The 6,459-nt window shown below is 46.3% G+C and overlaps 1 non-coding gene across 1 annotated transcript; it reads left to right on the top strand.

The window, feature by feature from the left end:
* Nucleotides 1-4,535: 4,535 nt before the first annotated feature.
* On the top strand, nt 4,536-4,607 carry TRNAW-CCA (transfer RNA tryptophan (anticodon CCA)). Its single transcript has one exon. It is a non-coding gene; the product is annotated as a tRNA-Trp (tRNA).
* The last annotated feature ends 1,852 nt before the right edge of the window (nt 4,608-6,459 follow it).

A 6,459-nucleotide genomic window follows, 5' to 3' on the forward strand; every position in this document is an offset into this window, starting at 1 on the left:
TGTTGGGGATACATTCAGCAAGGAAACTGGAGTTCTTGTTCTGGACCTTCAGCATATTCTCATCAATTTCCTGTGCGCTCATGCGACCTCTAAACATAGCGGCGACTGTTAGGCAGCGGCCATGGCGAGGATCACAGGTAGCCATCATGTTTTCGGCATTAAACATCCGTTGCGTCAGCTCCGGCGCAGACAAGGCGTTCTGTGGCTGGCTGTTCAGGGACGTCAGAGGGGCAAGACCGGGTATGAATAATCGCAAGCGTGGGAAAGAAACCATGTTGACGGCCAATTTGAAAAGGTCACCATTCAGCTGTCCAGGAAACCTGAAGAAGAAATAGGAGAGAAGCACCTTGCTCAGATGGCATTACGATACTGAAGGATGAGCAGTGACGGAGCTTTCAAACTGTTCGCGGGACGTGAGCATTATCAGCGTCTTTTACAACCTACGATGGTTTTCATCATTGTACATTTAAGGCGCCAAAACCACACACACACACAAGAGAAGAGTATAGGACATAGCGCCACTCCCAACTGGTTTAATTTGCAGAAACCACATACATGCATATATATATACAGTCCGCAAGTTCCTGCGAAGGAGCATATTCACACATCAAGTCGTACACGATAAGCATGTTTCAAAAAACTGTTTTTCCGCCTTGTGCAAAGATATTGATGTTTCGCTGACGCAAAAACTGCCTTTCTTGTTGATATTGAGCGCTTTGATCAGTTCTCCTGCTTTTACATTGCTACTCCTGGCCAGAATCCGCATCACTGAAAAAAAAATGGTTCACAAAAGCGTGAAGGGCAGGATCTGATATGTTTAGGTAAATTTTGGCCCTCTTTATTTTTTTCCATGGTTCCTTCGTATTCCCTCATTCGCTTATTGACACAGCGCCCAGTTTGTGCTATGTAGGAACGACCGCACGAGAAGGGAATTTCGTAAACTACCCCTTCGGTACATCTCATGAATGGTCGTCCATGCCTGGTACCGCGGCCTGTTTCTTTTTTTTGCTTTCTTCTTTTCATTAGAAAGCAAACAATTCCGAGCTTCAGGGGGGCTGTGAAGACGAGCGGGACCCCATGCCTCCTCGCAACCTTTTTCAGGTTGTGGGCCAACTTGTGCACATACGACACCGCCACAGGTCTCACCTCTGCCCCAGCTCTCACTGCCCTCGACTTCATCTGCAACATACGTTCGACGACCCCTGTGACGAGCAAACCTGGGAAACCGGCTGAAGCCAGCCTTGCCAATTGGTTATCAAATCTTGGTCGCATCATGTGAACGCATGACTTCCTTAGTGCAGACTCAAGACACAGTGAAGCAATGCTTCTATTTACTAACTTGGAATGAGAGGAGCCAAATTTCAGAAGACCTGTTCTTGCTCGCGGAGCGCAAGCCCAACATACATGATCCGTACAGAACTCAATATAAAGATCTTAAAACTGTAAAACATTGTCTACACGTGGTTCACATGTAAAATCTAAGCCATTTTTATGTTGTCTAAAAAGAGATAAAACATCGTATGCAGCTTCAGCGCAGTTCAAACTTGCGTCCTTGGTTAAAAAATTAAATATATCGTCCACGTATCTAAAACTTCAAAACTTTGTTTGCTGGTAAATCCTGATGAATTACTTGGTCCATTTGTGAAAGAAAGATGTGTCATAATACCGGCACGGCACACGATTCAATACAAATGCCCGCTTTCTGCAGAAAATACCGCTGGTCAAATGTTATAAAAGTGGACTCCAGGCAAACCTTTAAAACAGTTATCTCATGTCCGATACCTGTATATTTTAGTATGTTCCACAGGAATTTCTTATTTGCGTTGCGTGCCGTGAGGCGCAGACCACTGAAATTAACCGCGGGAATCTCGGAAAGTATTTTATAGTTGAGATTTGGGGCCATTATATTAAAAAATGCTCTCAGCCACTCGATTTAAGAAAAACTGTGGACATCTCAATAATTGTTTTTGGGAAAAGCCGACTCTGCGGCTCTTTCTGGCTAAATCGGTGCCTGCCCGGCTGCAAAAGACGCATTTATTGGCGAGAAAATTTATTTACAAGTTTTCCCTCCACTCGACTAAAACATGAGATGTCTATGCCGAAAAGGACGCCGTGATCACCGTGCTGAAATGACTGGCAGTACAGCCTGGTCTTATAGACCTGCGCAAGAAAAATTATAAAATTACATAGGGCACATCAGTCTGCTTGCGTGCTTTGAGTGCGAAAGCATCGTTTGTGTTTTGTATTTATTCATTTGAATATTTTATATTCCTGTCTAATGACACACCTACTCATTACCATAGAGTCGAAAGGCAACCCATGTACTTGCGTCGCAGTCAGAAAGTCCTGGGATCAATTCCCCGCACATTCAGAAGAAATTTTATTTTTCTTTGATACCACGGTGACGTCATCGGTGATTTTTGGGACCTCTTTTGCTGTCAACGACGATAACTCCCCGGGTTTCGTCTTGCAAACTCCGCGGCCACCAATACACGTCACCCAGCCATGGTAGAGTGTACTGGGACACTCTAGCCATGGGCCAACGCAAGTCCCACTGGATCACATACCACGTGACCTTCTACCTCCCGTGTGGACTGGAGCAGTGATCAGGAGCGAGCACCCCTGGGCGGGTGGTTCAGAGACGGTCACAAGGCACCCGAACCACGGAGTGACACGATGCGGGCCGTCGCTTTTCGCCCGTCATAGCCGTGCGCATCTCAAAAGCGCATCTTTATAGGCGCGAGTATATCAAAATCTGCCGAGTCACAGCGGCAAGAGTAATGGCTTTTTCTAAATTCTGAACTCTCATAGGGCTATTGTTAACGGCCGGGTATGAATCTCTATTTGCAGCCAGGCTCCTAACTTCAATAGTAAAAAAGTTAAAAATGATAAATTTGTTAACCAGGTCAAAAGTTTACATGATTCACCGGTTGTCTGATGTCCACCAACACTTGTATTTCTCTGCTGCCAAAGCAACCTTCACAGCTCAAAAAGCTTCTTTTTTTAAACATCGGTGGCCGGCTTCGTGGAAACACGCGGTATGCCTCACCCTTCATTGCAAGAAACGTTTGGATATCGTTGGTGTTTTATTTTGATCTTCAGGTCCATGCTTGCTTTTACTTCTTTGTTTCCATGCTGTAGACAGACAGCGAACGAAGTTCAATTTTTAGTCGCGGTGGCGAGGGGTGCTTCCGATTTTTTTGTGCGTGTGTTTTATTTTAGTTCTATCAGCATGCACTATGGAAATGACAACTGGCAGAAGTGCTCTTATCGACGGGAACTTGGAGTGAGAAAACAAAGTGAGGTGTCGACGCTTGTGAACCGGTGTTGACCAGGTACAATAGTATCAATATTTTTGGTACTCACTTATTGAGGTCATGAGAGTGACAGTGCAGCTGCGTTTTTTATTGTGCTGATGGAAGTAGTTGCCTTTTACCTTTCAAAGAGACTGGGGAACCTGTCAAGCTTCCCGCTGGCAGGTTAGCTGTTGTGTTGCAGTGATAGCATTAGAAGCCTAATCGAGGAAAAAAAACGGCGGAACAGGAAGAGCAATCCATTTGCGGGACGGCATCTTAGGTAGCTTCACAAGCCAAACCAGTCACCTCCGGTGAGGGCCCAAACAGCTTGGAATGATATCGCATTGCCAGCACACAATGTAATTAGGTGTTCCGCTGAATTTTTAGTCAGCTGTCTGCACGCGCGCGCGCGTGCATGTGTGCGCGTGTATGGTGATCGTGCATGCGTGAGTGTGTGTGCGTGCGTGCGTGCGTGCGTGCGCGTGTGGGTGCGTGCGTGTGTGTGTGTGCCTGCGTGTGTGTGTGCGTGTGTGTGTGCGTGTGTGTGTGCGTGTGTGTGTGCGTGTGTGTGCGTGTGTGTGCGTGTGCGTGTGTGTGCGCGGGCGCGCGCGCGCGTGTGTGTGTGTGTGTGAACGCTCGCGCGCGTTCATTTCGAAGACGGATTTTTTGTATCCACATGTCATAAGCAGCGAGTTGCTGTGAGTCCGTTGTTTCTGAGGATAAGCATAAAATCAATTACAGCTGTACTGTTTCCCTCCCTTAGGTGAGATTTCTGTGACTCATTAAATTGCCCTACTTGGATGTGTGGTATGGATTATGCTCATGCTTAATTGCTTCATTCACAATGTCAATTTATACAGCACCACGCGGTGTCAGTGCAACTTAAATAGGAGAATCACGCCAAATAAAGCTCTTCGCGTGGAGACTTCCCGCCTTATTTGTGACAACATCTGCAGTTTCAAACAATATCACAAACATTTCCATAATCTAGGAAAGGTTAGAAAAAATGAAATGGAAGTTTCCCCATTATCGTTGAGAGATTTCGGAGGTAAATTGCCTAAATGCAGCGTTCAACTTTGCGATCTCTTAGACTCTAGAGAATCCCCTCCTATCCAACTGTAGATGCACATCTGTCTCTTGAAAAAGACGATGCGCAAAGCAGACAGCACGGGAAGAGGCCAGACGAAACAGACGATGAGCTGCCCTGAAAAGAACTCTGCATTACGCGGGCAATAAGTCGACTCGGTGGCGCAACGGTAGCGCGTCTGACTCCAGATCAGAAGGTTGCGTGTTCGAATCACGTCCGGGTCACAACCTTTTTTTATACACACACTCCTGAGCATCGCACATTTTGATATGAAGTATACAAATAAAAGTCACTAAATGCTGAACTTGTTTAAAAACATTTATTATGTGACGAAAAACTGAAAATTTCAACTTGCAAACGATCGATTAGTCTCTTTTTGCCGGCTAACTAAGATTGTAATAAACTGCACATGTCCAACCAAAATTTTTAACTTTAACCCAACGTTTCGAAGTCGATTCGGCTCCTTCATCAGGGGTGACTGAGGGCAGTAGCTAGCGTCTTTTAAGTATGGAGGGGAGGGGGGGGGTGAAAAGAACGACAGTTGTGTCACGAAAGGCGCGGGGGAGGGGGAGAGGGGTTTAGGCTGTTAGTCACGCTGGCGCACTGCAGGGAGGTGCTGAATGGCGACTTGGTTTCGTTGCGTTGAAGAGCGAAGTCTCTGGGCATATACTGGGGGCAGGTTTCCTTTTGTGCGGTTGATATTGTTCGGGGTGGTTTGGATATGCCAGGATTCATGTCATGTTCGTTATAAGTCACTATCAATCCGCCGTGCGTTCCGTCAAAGGTCAAAGGTTGAGGCTTCACGCATATGGCCCCGGTTTTCAAGCTTTGCTTGTGAGGTAACGCTATGGCGCTAAAACAAAAGTGGCTACTGCTCTCACATCTCTGCAAAAAAAGAAAAGCATTTGTTTCATACACGACTGAGACTGAACAGTTTAAAAATCCAATTCATAGTCCCATATTTGTTCATTATACAACTCACCGAAACGCCTGACATATTGAAAAGTATTGAAAATAATGCAGCTGTTTCCGAGCGGTAGCTCAGAGTTTATGTGCATAGAACATTGATTCACAGTAATAAATACCACGCCTAAGAACGAAAACACTCGGTGGCGCAACGGTAGTGCGCCTGAGAGCGGTTATCAAGGCTGCTTGTTCGAACCGCGTCCGGGTCGCTTTTATTCTTCGTTGCGCATTTCCTGTGCCTCTTGATGAAATCCGAGACGTAAATAAGGTGGCCGCAATTTTTGTTTTTCTTTGAATCCACCAAGGTGAAAGCTACGCATTCGTGTATTTTTCATTGCAAATGAATTAGTGATACTTGTGTGGGTATGCTGGACTCTCCAGGCAGTTTGGTTGCCGTCCATTTTATTTCCGATAATAATAATGACGCAAGCGTAGTATGCATGGCGGCCCTATCGGCTTGTCGTCGGTCATAAGAGAGCTGTGGAGAGCCTCTGCAGTTCAAGCAGAAGAATAAATAACCCACAGAGTTACTTCCATAAAAGAAACCCGCGTTGGCATGCGAAAAAAGAACAATGATTGTGCGCTAAATTGGCAGTAATGATTCAGCGTATCCCAACAGGCGGGTGGCTTCCGTGAGCACCGACCGCTGTCCCGGAAATCACAATCATTTCGGTTCATCTTCTCTCATCTGTCGGCTACCGCCGGATGTGTTTGCCCCTGTTGCGACGCATGCCTATCGACGCTCTACAGACGTTACTATTGGGTAGCGTGGCGTCGTCGTCGGGCTGTAGGCATCCGGTAGACCATGGCGACCGAGCAAGGACGAGACGATTTCTAGTGCGAAACTTGCACAGTTTATCCCAAGGCTGGTGAAAGATGAAGAGAAGAGAATGAATTCTTTAAAAGTACATTTAGCAGCCCTTTATATAGGCTCTCTTAAATTGTCGGAGGGATCTTCCTTCCGTCGACGTCACGTGATCGCCACAGAGAGTGATTGGCGGAAAGAAGTCACGCCTCGTTTCGACGAAGCATGGTGAGAGACGGTCGGGTGAAATTCCTTTCTGCACGTGGTGTCAGATGCCAACTGTAACACCCTCAGCGCCTAGTTGA

The sequence above is a fragment of the Amblyomma americanum genome, chromosome 1 (assembly GCF_052857255.1).
Source record: "Amblyomma americanum isolate KBUSLIRL-KWMA chromosome 1, ASM5285725v1, whole genome shotgun sequence".
Taxonomy (NCBI): Eukaryota; Metazoa; Arthropoda; class Arachnida; order Ixodida; family Ixodidae; genus Amblyomma; species Amblyomma americanum.